The sequence below is a fragment of the Ischnura elegans genome, chromosome 12 (genome assembly GCF_921293095.1).
Source record: "Ischnura elegans chromosome 12, ioIscEleg1.1, whole genome shotgun sequence".
Classification (NCBI taxonomy): domain Eukaryota; kingdom Metazoa; phylum Arthropoda; class Insecta; order Odonata; family Coenagrionidae; genus Ischnura; species Ischnura elegans.
The window spans coordinates 88,241,376-88,263,774 of NC_060257.1; the positions used below are offsets into that span (position 1 = coordinate 88,241,376).

General features: G+C 37.5%; 1 long non-coding RNA gene across 1 annotated transcript; it reads right to left on the reverse strand.

The window, feature by feature from the left end:
- Positions 1-1,084: 1,084 nt before the first annotated feature.
- On the reverse strand, positions 1,085-15,519 carry LOC124169374. The gene is made up of 5 exons (XR_006867110.1): positions 15,320-15,519; positions 15,113-15,174; positions 14,478-14,723; positions 8,662-8,840; positions 1,085-1,967 (listed from the first exon to the last, which is right to left on the reverse strand). It is a non-coding gene; the product is annotated as an uncharacterized LOC124169374 (long non-coding RNA).
- Between the last annotated feature and the right edge of the window lie 6,880 nt (positions 15,520-22,399).

Below are 22,399 nucleotides of genomic sequence, written 5' to 3' on the forward strand. Positions count from 1 at the left end.
AATATTTGACTGCTGATGGTAACTTTACATTACAAGTTAAGATGGCGTTAGTTGTTCCATCAAATTCCCCGCACGCACTTTGAAAGTGCGTACTTTTGCTGCCTACTCCAGTTTTACGCATAACTACAGTATTTTCTTTCGTATTTCATCCAAATTCATGTATGAAAGCGTAGAGAACCCTATAATAGATGTGGATAATGTCAAACAAAAGGCCAATCGGTAACGCCACCAGTAAATGCTAGGAATAGATTGAATAATAAGAAAAAACCTACATTCAACGTACTTACGCAGAAACCTTCATTTTTTTCATCATTTTTCCCATTATTGTTCATTGATTTTCATAAATTAGGGTAATGTGTACCATAAAAGTTACGTAAGCTGTGTCAACATAAATCAAAAAAAGACAGAAAGACTTTCAATATTTCAAATAAAATGTACTCTAAGATAGCGAGAAACGATGCATACCCAATTACGACCACTGACAGTTGACAAGATTTTCATAACGTTATGTTCATGTGCCTCAGCTGAAACTAAATATGAAAACCGTGCTTTTCACCACAGATGAACTACCAAACTTTAAATTGGAAAATTTACCACAAAACAAAAAGCAGTCGGCCTAAAAGTGAATAATTACGTCTTTCCTATTCAGAAACTGAAGCAACTGAAACCTACCGACACATTATCACTAGTAAAATTGGTAGTCTCGACTTAGTAGTTATTATTAATGCACCAAAGTGTATTCACTGAGCATATGGCTCGGTTTTCCATCCTCATGCCATTTTCCATCATGTTCATCATCCTAGGTCAATAACCTTAAGATTGGTTTGACGCAGCTCTCCACTCAGTTCTCCTATCAGCTAATCTTTTCACACCTACGTATTTCTCTTCTTTCACATCCTTCTTTACCTGTTCCATGTAATTCATTTGAGTTATTCCTTTTCCGTTCTTGCCTTCCACTTGTCCCTCGAAGAATGTCCTCACCATTATGCCTTTAAATATCTCCTATGAGGTTGTTCGGTCTTCTTACCTAGGTTTTCATGAGGCTTCTCCTTCTCATGAGGCTCGCCCTAATCTTCATGGGACATTCTCAATATTTAGGACAGCTGGTTGTAACTTCTATTAAAAAGATCAGGTACCGTTAGTTGTACCATACATAAGCAATGATACATTAACTAAGAAATTAAACATATCACAGATACAAAACCAGGTTGGAGCTTCAGGTGACCCAAGAGGCTTTTTTCCTATTTATGGGATCACCTTCACAAAAAACAATCATAATACTTTTTATATTTGAATAAAAAGGTACATAAATAGGTATTTTGTGGAATAAATAATATAAAGTATTGATACATCAGAAATGACATATGGTGAGTTATACACAAGAAAAGTAACAAATGAAATCATCAAGTTGTAATTGATGCTCCTTCTGTAGCTTGAGATGCAACAAAACCAAGTAAAAACCGGTGAAAATTTGCATAATTTTTTCCCCAATAGGGATCGGCCATTACTCTCGGTGTTAAATGCAAAATAACAATTCATTCAAAAATATCACCTGAGACGTGTAGCAAAAGCATTGAAAAGTATAAATTATGAGGCTGAGATAACATACCACAGCTAAAGCACCTTGGTGTTTATTTCAGCTGCATTGCTTAAGAGCATGCAATATGCGGGCCACTGTTCGTAAAGCCCCAAGCCTGAGGGCAGTGCAGGGAAGGTATCTTTATTAGAATTATGATTATAAGAAATATCAGCTGATACATGTAAGAAAAATCATTGAAAAATACAAATTCTTAAGCTGAGAAAACATACTTCAGCTGAAGTTCCGTGGTATTTATAGCAGCTGCATTGTTGAAGGGAAAGCACTATGTGGACCACTGTGAAGGCATATTCATTAGTATCACGATTGTCACTCCCATTAGTTCAGCAATGGATCTCATAGGTCCTTCCATCACGACAAATTCGTAGTCCTAGGAAAGGAAAAGAGGATGATAATACAGGAAGATAATAGTTGACAGTAAATACAAACACGGAAAAAGGTTTAGTTAGAACTATCGAACTCTGATGAAATTTATCAAACTTTTCGGTTCATTTGGCGCATTGAAAAATTCAGTAACAAATTCAGTAACCAGTTTGATAGAATTTATCAAACTGGTTTGGTAATTGCTACCGAACTGGCCACAGCAGTTCGATAAAAACTACATAAATCAAAAGGATAATAAAACGGACGTAGTGTGCGCGCATATGATTTTTCACCCAGAAAAACAATGTTCTGATTAAAAATCATAAAATTTAGAGTATAACGTAAGAAAAACAAAAAAGTGGCGAAAAAATACGCCTGCACAAAGCATTGAACGTGGGCATTCCACGGGGTAGAAACGATCTCTAACAACTAGGCTACATTGGTTTCCATAATACTGCCGTACACAAACGTCGTAATACACTATCATTGTAAATAATCAACCTTTTTTTGAAATGTGAATAAGGTGTGACTGCACTTTCCTTTTGTAAGCTTAAGAGGAATGCTTGATGCACACAATAGCATTACGTAGGTACTCCTTATCAATATCTAGGGCAGATGCACAAGAAAACTTATTTTCAAGCTTTTTACATCGGTGTATAGATGAATTTAACGTGCTGGGTGATATCCTTAGCATGGATTGGGTCTAGTATGACGACTTTTATCACATGTTATCAAACATGGTCGCGAATGATTATACCTCAGTAATACCTCAAATTAAAATTTAAATGTGTCGAAATAAACAAACATTATTAACGGCGTTAATATCCATGATAATACGCTATTCAATCATTGTCTTTGATGTACCAGCTTACGGATAAAATTGCAGTTTATAGCAAAAATAAACAGAAAAATGAACTTAAACAAAATTAAAACGTTATCGCCATCACACATAATCAAAGCAAAATCATTTCTACCAACCTATCTTTTATGTAAGGCCAGTTTAAGAATCTTTCAACTGCAAATGTGTATTGGTATAAACAAAAGAGGAAAGACAGACCGTTCGATAGATTACGAAACACTTAGTAAATTCTATCAAACCAAATTTGCATAACAATGTAGAGTTTGATAAGTTTTACCAAACAAGCAAGCACCTTCGTAAAATTAATCATAACCACGATAAATGTTACCAAACTCTGAATCGTATTGAATCAATTCAGTTATTTTTACCAAACTCTTTCGTACAATTGACCAAATTATGAAATATCAAAATGTTTGATGAAATACATCAAGAGCGTTTGGTAAAATAAATCAAGTGCTGAATAATTTACATCAAAGTTTAAGTGTATTTAACAAAAATACTCCTTATCACACCACTTTGATAGTTTTCATCAAATCTTTTTTTCCGTAAATGGAGGCAAGTTCTATGATCACCAGTGAAAATCTCTCTAGAGAAAAGCGTTTGACTAATGCAAATATTGTTATGCAGTTAGCTCTATCCCTCTGTTTCAAATTTGGATTCGCACAAACATTCGCCATGTCTCAGCTTTGGAGTCTAACAGCACATCATGCAAATAAAAGAGTCAGTACTATATAACTTTGAATAGTATGATTTCCCATAAGTTCATTCAAAACATAAGAACGGGGCAGTGAAGATTTCTTGCGTTTTCTGCACTTAGTATTCCATTAGTGCTGACAAGAGCGCTCTCCGCGCCGAAGAGGAGAATTAATCGACCCAAGAAATCCTTTTCCTCACGATCTCATCCGACAACGCGTGAACCACTCGAAGGTGTTGATAGTGATCTAGTATCCCGGGGCATCCAGAAAATCTCGCTCAAGGAAGAAAAAATCAGAGGAGGTAAAGTTATGCGGCATTACTTCCAAATGTGGGGGCAAAATATTCGAAGATGGTACCGTGTACATCTACTTAATGCCCTGCGGGACACCTCGAAGAGTGTTTGGCAGAGGGTGATCAATCACCAGCATACATCATGCAAAAGAATTCCCAATGCACACCACACGGTCATAAAATGTTACAAACACTAACAAATTATACTTCCACATACATGCAAAGGAAAAAATGTGCAACTAGGTATGTGCTTTTGAAAGCAATCTGCCTATGAAGCTAGAAAATGGAAAATATACTGTTAGAAATTCTAGGAAAATTCAGAAACATCTACATCTACATAATACCCCGCGAGCCGCCTAAAAGGCGTGTGGCAGGGGGTGTTAGGACACCAGCCGTTTACAACTATAAAAAAAAGAAGTGCTCTAACGAGGTTGGGACTAGTGATGGGCACTGTGCGAGTGAGCCAGCTCAAATGTGCGGCTCAGCAGATAGAGCTGTGAGGCGAGAGAGTCTTATTTGGTGAGTCGCGACTCCCTCCCCTCCTCAGTCCGCACACGGCTCCCTCCCCTCCGTAGTCCGCACACGGCTCCCTCCCCTCCGCAGACCGCACACGACTCCCTCCGCGCACACTGTGCTAGTTGGAGTCGTGCGCGGTGGGAGTCGGACTCCAAGCGCACACGACTCCCTCAGCGCACACTGTGCTGGTTGGAGTCGTGTGCGGTGGGAGTCGGACTCCAAGCGCACACGACTCCTTTCGCGCACACTGTGCGCGGCGAAGTCAGAATCCCGGCGCTCACGACTCCCTCATCGCACAATGTGCGGGTTGGAGTCGTGTGCGGACTGCGGTGGTATTCGGACTCCATGCGCACGCGACTCCTTCCACCAACATTTTCCGTGTTAGGCTCATCGCACGTTTGGCGGATCAAAGGGAGTACATGGCACTATTCGCGGATAGCCCACTGCTCACCTTTTCACGCCGCTTGAAAGATTATCGCGATCCATTTTCTGGGTAATACTCTAAATAATCTTATCGTAATTATCTCTCATGCATATTTCATGCATCGTGGAAGTAAAACGGTGGAAGATGCTCATGTATAAGTTTTCGGAAACGGCAAATTTATGAAAATAATACGAGACAAAGTGAAAATTTGTTCTAACACCAACAACTAAGATTAATCGAGGAAATTAAGTATGAAATGTTAACATGATCATGTTGTTTCGGAGAGAATATTTTGTTGCAACAGAATTTTTTGAAACTGTTATCTCTAAGCTCGGGAGACAAATTATATTGTCCATATTCCATGAAAGATATTACGTATCTGCAGAAATGGTAAGCTATATCTCCTGTTAAGCATTACTAGACAAAAATCAGTAAGAAAAATTTTAAAGTTTCGAATACACTACGTTTAAAATTAAGTTGCATACCCATGGGTTCATTCAGCGGTGTTGCTGGTCGCGGGCCCGATGGCGAACCCCGACTCCTCCCACCCCGACCTTTTACTCCTTTGAGGAGGAGGAGAGGAGAGTAAATCAAATTCCAATCGTCGAGTTGGACCGTAACCGATTATAAAATCAGCTTCTAAAAAATTTTTAATGCGTACAACGCGGGAACATCTGATATTTGGAAAGGTTTTGACGAATGTGTGGCAGGAGTAGCGCAAAAGCCAAATTCTCGAGCAAGCGGCATTGTGGAAGTGAACAATTACCTTAGTGAGCCTCTTCTGAATAGGACTGCTAACTCTTTGAAATGGTGGAGTAAACATAAATCAAAGTACCCCGAACTATGTAATGTGGCAAATAAAGGTGCTTTGTGTCGTTGGTAGCTCAGTTCCCAGCGAAAGAATATTTTCTAAAGCTGGACAAATTATTACTGAGAGACGAAATAAACTTTCAGGGAAGAAGGTTTCCCAGACTTTATTTCTTTATGCCAACATGTGATTAATTTTAAATAAATATTTCATATAGTGATGAAGGAAATTTTGCATTTTAAATGTTCGCTCAAGCCCCCCCCCCCAATCCACCTTCCCCTCCCTTTCTCATGACCCCTCATTTCCCCTCCCCCAAACCGAGAAACGCCTTTTTGAGTCGCACTGTGCGAGCGGCACTCTGAAGTGTGCTGTGAGCGCTGAGCCAGCTCACCAAAAAGAGTCGTTTATGCCATCACTAGTTGGGACTAGCGTTTATTAAAGTCCTTTATGGTTCGGGGGAAAAACGAATTCCCATATCTATCCGTTCGGCAATACATTTCTCTTAATTTATCGCTTCTATCGGACATGGAGATATAGTGTGGCTCTAATAATATGTTCTCTGTGTCTCTCTTAAAGATATCCATTCTCAATTGTTCAAGCAATCTAAGGCTAGCGCGCAGCCTCCGAGTCTCCAACGGCTCCCAGCCTAATTCGCTTAACATCTGGGTAACACTATCTGTACGCCCGTAGCAGTTTTTGACGAAGCGCGCAGCTTTCCTTTGTATTTTATTCAGTTCGCGGATTAAGTCTTTCTGCACCGGATCCCATATGCTCGCTGCATATTCAAGGTGCGGTCGGACGAGAGCGAAATAGCACCTTTCTTTTACTTTCTCATCCGAAAATCTTCCCACAATACGCTTGACGAATCCTAATTTCTTCAGGGCTATGCCGCAAATATTCCAATGCAAACATGCACCAATGAATACATAAGTTAGTAAGTTCAACTCCCTGCCGAGTTGGAAAAGACATAACAGGAAAAGCTAAGTTCTTAGATGATTAAAATTGATAATTGTCCTGATGGAAAAAGCAAAATTTACTAATAAGACACTTCTCTGAAGCCTCTTGTTAGATGAGTGCCTGCTCTCTGAGTGAAAAGATCCCGTCCGCCTGACTGACCGTCCCCAGCTCTGAAGGAAGAACCCATTCCCTCCCTGGCTCACTCTATCTGGATTTCAACGGTTCTTTTCCAAAGATTCGAAAACTAGGCTTGAATTGTAAGATTCCACAAGCCCGTAATTCAATATGAAAGGAATACAAATACATGTGTATGCTAAAAATGCTTCGTGTTGCGACAGTGAAATTCAATAATTCAAAGAGAAAATTTGGGAAAACATCACATGCCGCATGAGCACAAAAAAATCATCGCACAGAAAAAGTGAAGATTTCAGTGAAAATCATATATATAATAATAATGAAAAGCAGGCTTATTTACAACAAAAAGTAGAACGTAATATTGAAAAGGTATCAATGACGAGTCTCGATCTAAGAATGTCAGTGTGGGAGTCGAACACAGTATCCACTGGTCCATGACAGTTTTGTTATTATAATTATTTCATATTAATTTAGTTATGAAGGGAATTCAAAGAGGAAAACAATGAAGGCTAGCGATCCTTGCACCACTGGTGACTAAAGTTAGAGCGCGAATTAATGCGCGGAGGCCGGTTTCACATTAGCGCGGTAACTGCTCCGTAGTGAAGCCTCCTGTAGTAATATAAACTCTATGGGCTTCTCTGACGAGTCTCTGTTTAAAACCTTTCACTTCGGCGACAATTTTTGTTTAGTTTAAGCCGTTAGCGTGGCCCAGAGCTGCGTATTCGGCTACCGTGGACTTCGTTGACTATCCCAGTCGATTGCTCTTTGGTGTTCCAATATTTTCACTGACCGGCCTGTTGAGCCGATGTAGATCTTTACTCGAGTTTGATAAGGAATGCAGTAGACTCCTTCGAATTGTAGTCGACTTATATGCATGACGGTTTTTAAGGGATGCGTTATCTGCTCGTGATAATCTGCAAGGTGCATTTGTGCATGCCCCTCTCCTACTGTTCATTTGCCCACCGAGGCTTCCGTAACTTTACCGGAGAAGCTAATTGTGAGTATTCATTGCAGGTTTGAAACGTAGCTCTTGGCTTCGGAGAATGATGGATTAGTGCCGTTTTATAATTCATTGGCTTTTAAAGGACGTCTTAGAATAGATGTGTTAGGCTAACTGTGAATGTAACCCTAACCCACACGATACCTCCACTGTCCAAACGCGCAACAATCGCCCACCGAATCAAATTCGCTCGAATCTTGATAGTCGTAATGGTAATAGTACTACTGACGGCGTCAAAATGATGTTCCGCTGTATTTTGCAAATTTATATCTGGACTTCAGAGCATGCCACAATAATAAATAATACGTCATTTTTAAAGGAAATTTTATTCTCAATTCTGATCTATTTTTTGTTTTGTGACAATTTCAAAAATGTAGACACGCAAGTGCAATAAATGACTCCGCGCACCGAAAAATTAGCCGTTTTGTCAACTTCATGAACTTAATAACTCAACCTAGAGAAAACTAGTCCGTCTCCAACATTCATCTTGCACAATAAGTTGCAAGCATTGATTGTATCACACAGTATCCTATCCTCGTGTAATTTTTTAATTTTCCGTTTCTCTGGTAAATTTTGTTACTACCTAGCTCTTTGCATATCATTGCATTCATTTTTTTTTAAGTTATTTGGGATTAAAAAAATATATTTTTCCCCAGAATGGCAAAATTGCATTATATTGAAGGATACAAAATGTAAACTAGTTAAAATAATGTGTGAAAAAATTACTTTGACTTTGAAGATAATGATGAAGTTAGAAGTCAGATTGTCCGCATCTCGTTGCATTGATTTTTCATCAAGTTATTTGGAATTTAAAAATTATTGATTTTTGCGAGAATGGCTAAATTGTATGCATTATTTAAAAGGACGCAACATGAAAGATAGATAAAATCATACGTGAAGAAATTAATTAGTATATAAAGGATATTATGACGTGTGTGCTCTGATGATATGACCGTCAAAAAACACTATTTGAGTTTGCATGTTAGAGAAAAGAATTTTTTGTTCATCCAGTCACCTTCTCAATTCTCTGCAGGTTTAAGGAGAACGTCGACTTAACTTAGTACCCCAGATAGCCACGAGCCGCCCTCTACAGGCCTTTTACCACCGGTATCTTCTCATTAGGGTACAGGTTGGCCATCAGGAGACCGATCCGAAGTAGTTCCTCCTCGATGGACAGTGACTTGGATACTGGGCCTGAAAAGTGAGGAATAATGAAGTATGAGCTGCTAATTGGCTAAAGTGATTCGTTCCGAACATGATGAATACAAATACCACAAAAATTTATCGTGCACGCAGACCACTACTGACTTAAATTCATCCAAACTCCCAGATATTTGACTTCCTCTGACACCATAATGTTTAGCCAGTCGACGCGTATACATCTATATAACATATATGCTAGCCACCTCTCGGGTGTTTGGCAGGGGGTGATCAATCACCAGCATGCATCTTGAAAGCATACCGCCATATGCACACCGCACAGTCATAGAAATATAACTCAAAATAACAGAATATAAGTGCATATTCATTCAAAGACAACACTTGCCAAAGTTTATTAATTCCTACAGAAAATTCATGCAAGGTGAGAACAATGGAAAGAAATAAAAAAATCTTTTATTAAGCCATTAATTTTATCAATGGAGACACTGTTGCTATCCTTAATACTACGAGGAAAGAATGGCATTTTAAATCACTCTGTTTTGCAGATTCGGATAGTGAGACCCCATTTGCCAAATTTTTGGTGTAGTGAATATGCTGAGATTCTGATCTCGCCAGCACTCTGCTTCCACGTATCAACAATGGTATTGTACCAACAATGAGCAACAGTGAAACTTTTCTTTCCTTTTGTGACGAAAACCTATGCAAACTATATGACACCTCCTTGCCATAGAAGCCAGCCTTACATACCAAACAAGTTGTATTCAAGATCTCTGATGGAAACTAACCTTAGCGTCGTGATTCCCAAACAACACAAGGATAAATGCAATGTAATGTTTTAATTTTAAACGTGGAACATGAAATTAATTTTTCATTGTAATTTTAAGCATGGAAATTTATCATCTTATTCAGAGGATTCGTCTCGAATTTTATAAATAGCCTGAGTACACGTAACAGAGCACAAAACAGCCGATTAATGCAGCACAGCAGCAATGCAGCACGCTTAAAACTGAACTAGTGGCGTAAATGCGTACTGGGTGGCGCCCTGAGTCACTTTCTCCACCCTCGTCCTCTCCTACGCTATTACTCTACCTCCCCCTGACACCAACTCAATCCCTGCTGCGCTACACATGGCCCAACGACGTCTATACCGAAACTCACCCGTCAGACTTCTTAATTCATTGCGACTCAAATTCAGTTCAACACTTTTTGACTCTGCCTTGGGATATTCGTGCCAGGCAACACCCCCTATATTCCTTAGCAATTCCCCATCCTCCAATAGCAATGAGTAAGAAGCAGTGCACCGCTTTCGGTTTTTCCTCGTAGTCCTCATTCCGTTAAAGTGAAGTCCGAGTCTCACAGCTGTTCGTTTGGTGTTGAGAATTGGATGATCTGTTTGCTGAAGAGTGGAGGTATGTCTTCAACTCTTAACTATTATTACATGATCTTTCTGTTTATTTAATCATTATACTGTCCACGTTAGGTACAAAATTATAAATTACGCTTGGCAATAAGATATCGCCAAAATTAATGAAACTTCTGAAATACGTATTTTGGGGTTTGACTCTCTAAATTATGCAGCAGGGACTATTCACGCGATACATTACTACTGATTTATTTATATAACATTGCTTTTGCCGAAAATGAATGTCAAAATTTACTTCTACACCTCATAGTGTCATCTGTGCAATTTATTTTTAGCTATATTCATATCACCATTTCTTGTCTTCCAGATTTCACGAGAACGCAGTGAATCAACCGATTGGATACAGGCTTAAATAAAAACAACCTTCCATCGCTCCCTTTCAAGCCGTCAGCTACACACTGTCAGCAGAATTATTGTCTCAAGAAAATAATGTGAATATTTCTACTGTGTTACCCAATGGCAGAAGCCAGTGCTCATCTAGCTATACAGTAAAGCGAAAGTGTCCAGTTTGTATTGAGAAATTCATGGTCAGTTGTGTGTTGAATGTGAAGTGTTGGTGAATGTGTGTATTTTGTGGAATCGCCGATGGACAGCTGAGCTCTGCCGCCGATGGACATATCATCGAATCGAAAGGTAGGGAGTCTTCTCCTCCTGCACTCAGTGTGAAGATTTAACATTCGGACTGGCAATTATTTGGAACCAATCTAGCGATTGCACCCTCTTTATCTGACAAAGATGTGAATAAATGTAAACTAGACGGCGTATTTTTGAAAATGTTAAATTTTCTTTAATATTAGGCTTAAGCGTTTGATTTTGTGCTATTGTTGGAAAGAATTGGAAAAACATTCAATCATAAAATATGTGTAATAGATATAAAATGCAATATTTGCCCCCATAGTTCTTTGTGAAGGACACGCTAATTGTTATAGGTTATACTTATTGTTAGTTGAATAGCAGTGCAATTGATAGCTTTCGAAATCTCCTAAATTATACATTTTATGCTCTAATATACTCTAAAAGATTCAGCAGTCATGCGTCATTCTTAACGCTTGAATAGTTAATTGAAATAAAAAATGGTTAATTCTTAATGTGCTTACCGAGTTGATGCTAGTTGAGTACATGAGTTGAGTGGAAATTGGTTGGCAGAGAATAGGACTGAATCACATAATGGTAATAAACGTAAAAGTGTATTTAGTTGGGGGAAGGAGATCAGCTTCTCCCCTCTTCCCACTGCGCTCTCCAAACATTGACGTGATAGCCCATGTGAGGCAGTGATGGCGGCCGTCAAGGCCGTGTTTGACCGAGTCTATGTTCGATTTCACACATAACAAGTGTATGATTTTCTAAGTTTCTGATGGCATTACTACCTCCTTAATGACATAATATAAGAGTATGTTAATTATTTTGCTTTAGGCAGCGTCATTTTGAAAATACGAATCTTCTGTTAAACCTGGCATTAGTGTTTTATTTTGTGCAATCGCGGGACTGAATTGAAAAATAGTTTTCACATTAGTTTAATTGGTATAAATAGTATATTTATCTCTAATACTCCTCCGTGGAATTACGAAAAACTGTTGATAGCTCAACGTAGTTCAATTGCGATGCCGTGGAACTTATAATGATCTTCGCAAACTTTAATATATTTCTTTACGCTTTAACAAGTTCTGCACTTATGGATCGTCTTACTTAAGTTACTTAACGGGTGAAATTCCATGGAAGCGTCTTGGAATGCAAATAATGAGCAAAGCGAATTGACCTGGGGCCGTATTCTGTAACTCCAAACCGATCGGTGCGGCACCGATTCGTCGGGTGCGACGTCACACCGACTCCCGGTAAGAAGTCGTGCGATTCTGTACGAACCCGGTCGGTGCGGCACCGACGAGAGGACGGGAGATCGTCGGTAGCCGTACCGACAGCAAAAGGGTGTCGGTACGGCCACCGACTAGTGGGTTTCATGAATCGTGGGTGCGCATTGTACGTTTTATTTTGTTTTTATCTCACCACCGAGTAAATAATGAGGTTTTCTGCAATATTATCTTTTTCTGCCCCTTCGAATACGCCTCTATAATTCACTGTGTCATCATCTATATTAATTACCTTGACAGAAATATAAGATAATGGTTAATAAAAATGAGGTTTGCTAACATATAATGACTTTCTCTCATTTATGTTACCACTTTCACTCGCTTGTAATAGGCTTTATTTCTCTCTATCATCATTTATTTGCTCCTTTGACATAAAAAAGATATTTTTGATTAAATATGAGTTTTGCCGCAATGTTATCACTTTATATCACTCTGAATAGGCGACTGTTATTTCACTCAATCATCAATTTGGCGTTTCTCTCGGCATAGAAATAAGATCTTTTTATTTAAGTATGAAGTTTGCCACCACGGTATAAGTTTCTTTCATTTGTAACGGGCAACTATGTTTCATTTCATCGTCAATCATTGATTCCCTTGACGATAAAAGAAGATATTTGTTAATAAGTATGAGGTTTACCGCAATATTATAATTTTCTCTCACTTGGAATGCGCAACTTATACATATGTATTTCACCCAATCACAATTTAATTACTTCCTCGTCATTACTTTTTTTAATTACACCCAGCTCCATATTTTTATAACAATTTCCTAACTTGTTCCTCTAATATGACATTTACATTTGAATCCTACGTTCACGTTCCATGGTATGCTATTTTCGTCTGCTACGGGTAACCTTCCGTTGATAACATTTATACGGAACTTACTTAATGACAACTATATTACCAAATCATGAATAAATAGCATTATACGGAACCAATATTTAAAAAAAGAAACTACGATCTCAAGGATAGTTTCAATAATTCATTCCAGCAACAACAATCTCCATCACATACAAACTTTATTGTGATGTTGTAATATTGTTTCCTTCGATTCTGTAGGTACAGAATTACTACCACACATTATATAAGCATTGTTAACAACTTATCCAATATCGTTTATCTTAATCTAGCAATAAGTCGTAATTTCCGCAAATAAAAAGATTGAGAATGACGACAACAAACTGTGCCAATGAGTCTTCACTTGTTTTTACCCTTCTTTCATTGGTGGAGACACGTTAGATGACTTCTAACTTCGGATATATTCGGATTTTCCCTGTTAGAGAAGGAGGGGGAACCGTACCGACTGGTTTGATACCGACGACCATACTGAATCGCTGAATTAGCTGTCGTCGGTATGGAAACCGTCGTCGGTACGGAATGATGTGCTGTCGGTGGGCTGGGAAGGGAAACCGACCGGTGCGGTACCGACGAAATACAGAATACGGCCCCTGGTCCGAGTAAAAACTGAGTGGAGTGAGAATAGAAAAACTGATTAATCATGAAACATAAGAGAGGAATGGTGAGCTGCGTCAAGCCAATATTAGTGTTGTTTGAAGAGAGAAAATGAAAAAACTGTATCATCGCAAGAAAAAATTAGGTTAGAGTGAGAAACTTATCTATTGGGGGATATAGCTAAGTTTTACCCACCTTCCCACAGCAGGGTTGATACATGAACGCATAAGCATATGTAGTGTGGTGATCTTGGCTACCAGGAAAAAAGGCAATGCAAGCAAATTTTAAGATCTCGGCTCTATTGACTACTTTGATTAGTTTTCCACGTATAAACCCCTCATCTCATTCTTCTTCCTTGCACTCCAGAGAGATTAGATATTTCGAAAGCGTTTTGGAATAGAAGCAAAATATGAGAAAACATACTAAGTTTATTACTGTAATACTTCTAATTTGACGGTGGACCATTCAGCAATGCAAAGCTCGCCGTCCGTTTGTTTCATTCTTTAAGTCTCATGCTGCGGTAGGGGTAGCTACGGGTTGAAACGGCCAGTGCTTAAGCTGAAATTATCTCAATAATATTCAAACTACTGCTTTTCCCCGTATACACGCATTATAACATCATAAATAGGCATTTATTCGATCGTTAGAGTTTTATCGTATAATTTGCGCCCATACAGCACCTTAAAACCTACAAAAGCCAGGGCCCTTAATGTCGTCATTACCGCGCCGCTAGTTTTCAGTTGAAGTGACTATATTTTCGGGAAAATGTTACCAACATTTGTAATTAATCAAACAAAATAAGCTTCAAACCATTCAATATGCCACTTATTGCACTATTAACGGATAATAAAGACAACTGTCACAACGAAAACTTTTAATTCTTTCCATGAAAATGCGTTCAAATTCATAAGATAAATTGACATTACCCACCTCGAATACAAATCGACGGTAAAGACCAACCATGCAGATTGGCTTCACAGAGAGAAATCGTACCCATCAGAAGCTCCTCCTCGAAGCATTAGCGTTCGCTGGGGTATTATATTTTGTGTTAAGAATAGAGGCTGCACTGTTGCTCGTAATAAATCAATTTGCAATCCATTTCGTATTGCGACGGTGTCGTCAGCGTACTCCACTCTGCAATGACTCAAGTTTGCAACTGCTGCCTCGGAAACGAATCTGCGAATAAACAGAAAAAATAACAATTGTGGGCTTAATTATATATCACCAAAAATCTTCATTCCATTAACCTTCACATGAAATATCAAGGGAAAACAATCATTACATTAGTGTTTTGTAGGTTTTGTTGCATTTCTGACATTAATGTATGATTTTAATAAAATGTGCACATGTATTAGTCTGCAATTCTTTTTCACCGACAAACCACGTAGATGTGAATAAGAAACAGTTGCTAACATGCAATTTTGAGGTATTTATTATTAAAACCTCGATGACTTTTATGCATCGATGGAAACACGAAACAAAAGTGGTGATTGCTATGTAGTCTATTTTACATGGGAATTATTTGTGAACTCATTTTCAGTGGTACTTTTCGATTTCGTACTTACCGCATGATGCGATCACTAATGTTCTTATCGTTTCAAAACACCGCTATATGTATTCGCTACATCTGCAATAATAAGCAATAATTTTACATCATAAGCCATGCTAGAGTCGAATATTTTGGCATTTACATGTTCCCGAACAGACCATAATTAAAATTATGTCATCTGTACATTATAACTCTGTAATATAAATTACTTGTTCACACGTACCTTAGTCAATACCTCGGCTTCTTTTCTTCGGATTTCTGTTGATGGATTGTATTTATCGCTCTCCCACGGAATGACACGGTGACTTCAACGATAGAATAAACGGCTGGGGGCGTCCAAACAGTTGATTTCAACTTGAAAAAGTGATTTCACCGACAGGACGGTTGGTGAGGGAATGGGGGTGTGTTGCGGAGGAGGGGAGGGGGAGTCCTGGATTGGAAATAACAGTTGAATTGAGACTCTAAGAAGATCGTTTGACTGTTCGAGCTGTGACTGTTCGATGACGTCTTTTGCACTCGTACCGACCTTCGGATGTGTTTGGAACATTCTGGAATATTGTTCCACGTGTGCTATGACCGTTGGCTGATTACGAAATTTCAGACCATATATGCAACGCCACCTTTGCAAGAAATCTTTTTTCCCTCGCAAATACCGTTTTCCATTGGATATAATTTTTTTAATTACATTGAATACCACTATTTATTAATTCATATTATTTTATAAAAATTCGAATAACATAATATATACGATCGTCAGTGGTTTTAAAGCTTCTCATTGGTTTAAATATAAATCGATCGGAATATATCGTGACGTCACAGCAATACGTCATGCGGCTGGGAGCATCAGGATTCCCTCCCTTTGGACTTCACTTCGCGGCAAGCTGTCTTGGGGATTAGAGGTGAGTACCTAGCCCATTCTTTGGTTGATACTTTTCTTAACATTATTAGAGCATTTTAAATTCTTGAGTCGAGGGTTAATCGCAAATACAATTTATTCTGATTTATTAAGTAATCGTTATAAGAGTTACTATCATTTTGAAAAACCAATTTTTATTACGACTTCCGAATTCACGTTTCACCTTGTGAGGTATGTGCTTCTGTTAGAATTAGCATAGTGTTTCCAAGACCGCTAAATATTTTCTCGGTTTTAAATTTTCGTGTTTTATCTCAATCTTCAAAATTTTCTCAAGTCGTGTAGAAACATTTTCTTCTGTGATAAGTGTTTCGGCAATCGGTCAGGTGTCATTCCCTATTTTCTACAAAAGAGATCTAGTTTGACTCTTTATTATTTAACTGGTTTGATCCTCTTTTAATGTGTGCTTATAGTTTTCGGGTTTAATATGTGTTACTACTGATCAATTAAATTTAGATGTGCTCTGTCTGAATGTTACGAGTGTACGGAACCAGTGTGTAGTTACGTAATTTTTTTATCGCGATCCAACCTTGAAGTGTGAAATCTACCGTTTATTTTCTTGTAACTACGGTCTTTAGTGCTATAAGGTAGCTTACTTTTGTATATCCGATAACTAGGACTTACTTTTTAACGAAGGTCGAACGGATGAATATAATCGCTGTGGCCGTCAATGCAGGGTGCTATTAAAAGTTGCTGAGACGAGTATCATACTGTGTCACTGTTTCGTTAGTGATAATGAGCGCACTTTCGAGTCGACATTATTTCACAGTTATTGCTTCACTTGTCGGGCATTAACACTAATATGAGTTTCGTGCATTATTTAATTTTATCTCATCAGCGAGTTATTCTATTAATAGTTTCTAAAATATAATTCAAGAGGTCTATTTGAGATATAAGATTAGGTAATTGCAATACGCCAATTTCGTTACGGTATCGCTATTATGCTTTAATTCTAATTTTTCTCAGGTTTGAGTTAATTTCATGCTGTGTTACAGCTCTATAATAATTGGTTATTAAATGATCATGATTGAAACACCCAATGTACCAATAAGTGAATCATTATTGGTGCTAACATTAGATATAATAGCACTCATTAGATATTTCCTTTCTACCATACGTTTTTTTTTCGAGGTCATTAGCATGAACTTCTGTTGTATCATCACGTTGCCCTACCATGTTTAAGCAATGCTTCATGTTGACTGTAATCTTTTTGTGCTTTCATATTTTCATCCTCTAATGCCAACTTTGTTTTAATTTTTTTCAGGCTTTCGAGCAATATTGGGGTGGTGAATATATTCCGTGAAATGGGTGGGCTTTGGCGGGGAGTTGCGATGAGGTTTCATGGATGGGGAAGCCTGGGGAAAATATGGTAAGTCTATATTACTCATTTTATCACAAATATATTATGTATCTTAAAATATTCCCATGCTGCGATCTTCTTTTCTTCTTGAGTAATTTTTTAGCTTCAGGTGAAGAAAACCTTGCGTATTTCGAAAAGCATAATTTCTTCTGGAATGATAATTAGGAAATAGGCTCTGGACCAAGGAAATTCTCAATTGAAATGCATGCTGTGTTTTCACCTGTTTTTCTGTATAATGACGGTATAGACGTTGAAATTAGTTGACAGCAAAAAAAAAGTTTTTGGAACAGTACTTGGTTATTGTTTCACCATGAATATTTCACCATGAAGGAAATAGACTATTTTTCGTTTTTGAGTTAGAGGTCATTAGGGTTTTATTTTTCAATTATCCAGCATATTATTACTTTCATACTACGTGACTATTGGCAATTATGAGAAAATCAGACGGACCTGTATTAATAGTAGGAAGTAGCCGTTTTCGTAGATCACCTTCAATTTTATTATTGAGTGATTACATTTCAATATCATTTAATGATGCCTACTTGACAGCGATGCATTACCTTAATTGATTTTAAATCTTGCCACTACACAACTCATGCATGATTTTATTCTTCTTAATTGCTATAACAAATGTCTTTTAAATGTTACCTGCGTGGTATATGAGCCTGCAAAATAAACGTCAAATAACTAGGATTTTTTGAGGTCTTTTCTAAATAAATTTTAAGTAGACTTGGTCTCCTATATTTGAGACATTTTTTAAAGTGACTTCAAGAGGAATTGAGTTTTAAAAGATAGTTCTTATTACTTGAAATTCATCGAGATTATTGCCATTTGACATATTGGCAGGAATTGAATCTGTTCATCATCATCTTAAGTAAACAGCACTAGGATTGGTTTGACGCAGCTCACCATTCATCTCTCCTAGCCGCTAGTCTCCTCATATTGACGTATTTCTTTTCTTTTACGTTCTAAGTAACCTATAATATGCGAGTTATTTGAGGCCGACCCTTGCCCTTCTTCCCTTCCACCTGTTTTCCACTATTGTTTTCATCAGGCCATCGTGCCTCATGATATGGCCCACTAAGTTGTCCATCGTCTTCTGCTTTAGGTTTTTTGAAGAATTCTCTTTTCTCCCACTCTTCTTAGCACTTCCTCGTTACTCACACGGTCGATCCATTTTATCTTCATCATTCTTAGATAGCAACACATTTCGAATTCTCTTGATTTCTCTGCTGCTGCCAACGTCCATATCAAAACATGCTCCATTTGTAGCATCTGAAGAATTATATCCTTACTTCTATACTTATATTCTCAGCTGTAAGAAGATTTTGATTTATTGTTGAAAGCCCTCTTTTTGCCTGCGCTATTTCACTGACCATTTCTTTCTTTCTTCGCCCATCGCAGGTCAATCGGCTAGCTATCTTTTCAACCTATTCAAGCTTTTGTTTTTCTTGTTTAATGTTAATCCCAATATCCTATTTTTTTGCTGCAAATAAATACCCTCTTTTTTATTTTCATCTGATATTTGGCCATTATCCATATGTGTCAATGTCTTCTTCAAATAATTCTGTCTCGGCCATTACTGCTATGTCGCAAGCAGATGGCGGCATACTTATTATTTTTCCGTGGATGTTGACAACCAAAGTCTACTCCTTGATTTCATTAATGGCTTTCTCAATGTAAACATTAAGAGTTACTGGTGACAGTGCACACCCTTGTCTCACCCCCTTTTCCTATTTCTGCTTCTGCGCAGTTGGATCTATATTTTCTACTCAGGCACTTGTTTTATTATTCAATATGTGCACAATTCTACTCATGCTTATCGTAGGGCACTCCAATTTATTTTCTGAATTCTAAGCATCGAGTTCAATTCCTCGTTGCTCAAGGCCTTCTCCTAGTCGGCAAATGCTATCTTCAAACTAGCTTTGGTGAGATACCACAGCTTTTTTTAACAGACTTTAAAATATTGCAAGACCAGGGTAACAATTTTTTTTCTATTGGTCCTACATGCAAAAAAATAGTTTGTAAACAACGTCAAATTTGGTTTTAGTAAGGATATACTCTTTTACCCATGGTAAACGGAGAGGGCAGGCACTAAAATATTAAACAGTAGTAGCCACTTACAGTAAATAAACACCGTAAAACCTTATAAGTTTATGTATCCCTAAATGGAAGCAAACATAAAAGAAGCAAGAAAAGTGGAAAGGATCTTTTAAATCTATTATTTTTCAAAATACACGAATAATAATTTTTTGCAAAGAATATACCGTATTCGTCGAATTCAAATGAGGTTAACTCCAACAACTAATGCCATAGCTTAGTTAAAGCAAGTAGTTAGCTTCCAAATTATGCTAAGGAAATTATGACACTTATTTCTGATGCAAAAATCTGTCAGTGTGTGTCGCATCATATTTGTTAAACAATTAATATGTTGTTGCCAGTTGAAGGATTCGTAAATGGTTACTCCCTGGAACTTTAAACAGGAAGTCCCTTCAATGGGCTAACAGAAGCTATTACATGTAGTTATCGGATAGTTTTTTCATGATACTATAAAACCCAATCAAAATTGTACCTGTTACATAATTATGGCATATTTACTTCGTTTTAATTACACTCCTTATCAATTTGCTGTAAGCAAACCAACGTCGCAAATTGATCAAATCTGACTGCATATTAAATTATACATAAACCCAGTAAAAAACTCTATAGTTTAAGGCAACACCATCAGCAAACACTGTCACATGATCTCTAAAATTTAAAGTACATGGATCGTTTGCATAAAAAAGTGATAGTATTGGACCCAAGGCAGAGCCTTGTGGAATCCTGTTGTAAATATTATACACATCACCAATTTTTACACCATGCATTCTCGATGACAGGTAACTGATAAACCATTTCAGTGCTATTCTTCAAATACCAGCCCTCTAAAGCCTCAAGGTCAAAATCCTGTCATCAAATGAATCAAAAGCCTTGTTAAGACCAATTAATAGGCTGCCAGTGCGTCGAATTGAGTTTATAGCCCGGTGTATGTGAGTAAATTTATGTTGTAGAGCACCTTTTGCCCACTTTCCACTCATAAAACCAAATTGATATTTGCTTACGAAGCAGTTTTTATCTAAAAATTTTAATTAATATTTACAGGAATACCTTTTCTATAATTTTTGAAAATATCAATAGCAATGAAATTGACCATTTTTGTTAGACTTGATCGATCTCCTTTTCATATAGGGGTATGACCACCGCTTTTTACATCTCATCAGGAAAATACCATAGGCAGATGTCAGCTTAAATATATGTGAAAGAATAGGAGCTAATTCGTTAATAAAAAGCTTCAAAATTCACTGCTTACGCCGTCGTAACCAGGAGCTTAGTTAGCAGAAAAATATCTAACAATTTAGCTATTATAGCAGGGTTTACTTGTTGTAGGGGCTATCGTTTTAAAAATATGTAGACACCCACAAGTCTCACCTTGAACAGGTAACAGAAATTTGAAAACTATAATTATCGGTCAAACTGTATTACTTTTCGTACTGTATTGTTATAAAAACGAACTCAACTACGACTTATCTTGTTATTTAGTGAGAATTGTAGATACTACGGGTACTAAGAACTTTACTCAACAGAGATTTGACAGTAATTAGCCGAAAGGACACAAACAACCCTCCTACCTTCCCTACTTAATTCCTCTCAGTTAACGAATCCGTTTACAAAAAATAAATTAGCTATCAGATATAGAGTAATAATTTTAATAACTAAAGTCGTTTTTAAAAAAATCGGTATTAATTTTTTTCTTGATTCATCTGTATAGATTATGTCAATGTTTAGTTTGCCTCCCTTAAAAAGTTTATAAGTCATGATTACTTCACCGTTGAACCCTCCCAGAGGTTTACCGCAACAACCGCGCACAGAATAGACCTACTCGGCTCCGGAGCCACGTTTTAGTGTGACATAATCGGCGAGTCGACATATGAACCTAAAGATAAGAAAAGCCTCGAATTTCGACGGGGCGTTTGCTCTTTGAGTTTGACTCCAACTTTGGGAGCTCAGTCGCGTTTGTCCTCGTCGGCTCTTGGTGTAGTGGAGGCAAAATATGGAGGTCGCTTCATGTGCCAACCTTCCAAGTATTAAATGGCCTTGCCCCATCGGTTAAGCGGGACTCGTGGGCGTCTAAAGATTCGGAGCTATGTGAATAATGACAACACATAGGTATGAATTTGTCAATGCTACTGTCAGTACTAGTGTTATTACTATTTAAATTGCTATTAAACTCCCTCGCTATTTTGAACGAGCAGAAGCTATGTTAGCGTCTATTTCCAGGCAGATATCAAAGGGTATTGAGCTGCAGTATTATTCCTCGTTTTTATTTCATTGCATGTCTGAGTTTCCATTTGTTTCATGAAAAATATTCAAATATTAGTCATTTTAGTTAATTTTAAGTTCAATTTTTAAATTTTTTCTACACTTGGTAAATTCATTTGTTAAATTACGTTCAATGAATGGAGTCAACAGCAGTGGCGTAAATAGGAATATGCTTTGGGGGTATGAGGAGGGTATGGGGAAGGGAGACCTCCAACCACCCCTCCTCAAAGTTTGGGAAAAGTTTGTAAAAATGACTGCAAATGCATTTTACATAATTTTGGTTACGTCAAATTTGGGTTTCATTAAAAGGTTACGTTAAAATTTAATATGTCAAAACTAGACAAATGCTTTGAATATTATATTTATTTCTCTGAGGATTTGCGGGGGGGGGGTTCCGATCTATCCCCCTCAGCCACCCTCCATAGTTATGCCACTGATGAGCGATATATTGGTATTGTGCGGCATTATAATTCCTTAATTTTATTGCATTGCATCTGTTATTAAGTTGAAATAATTATCACAATCATTAAAAGGTACAAATTCATTATTAATTTTTTTACTTATTTTATTAAATTTCTACTAATTATTTTGTGGATGAATTACTTTGACCAATGACAATTGTATTACCTATTAACCGATACATAAGTGGTTCAAAATCAGATGTAAGTTTC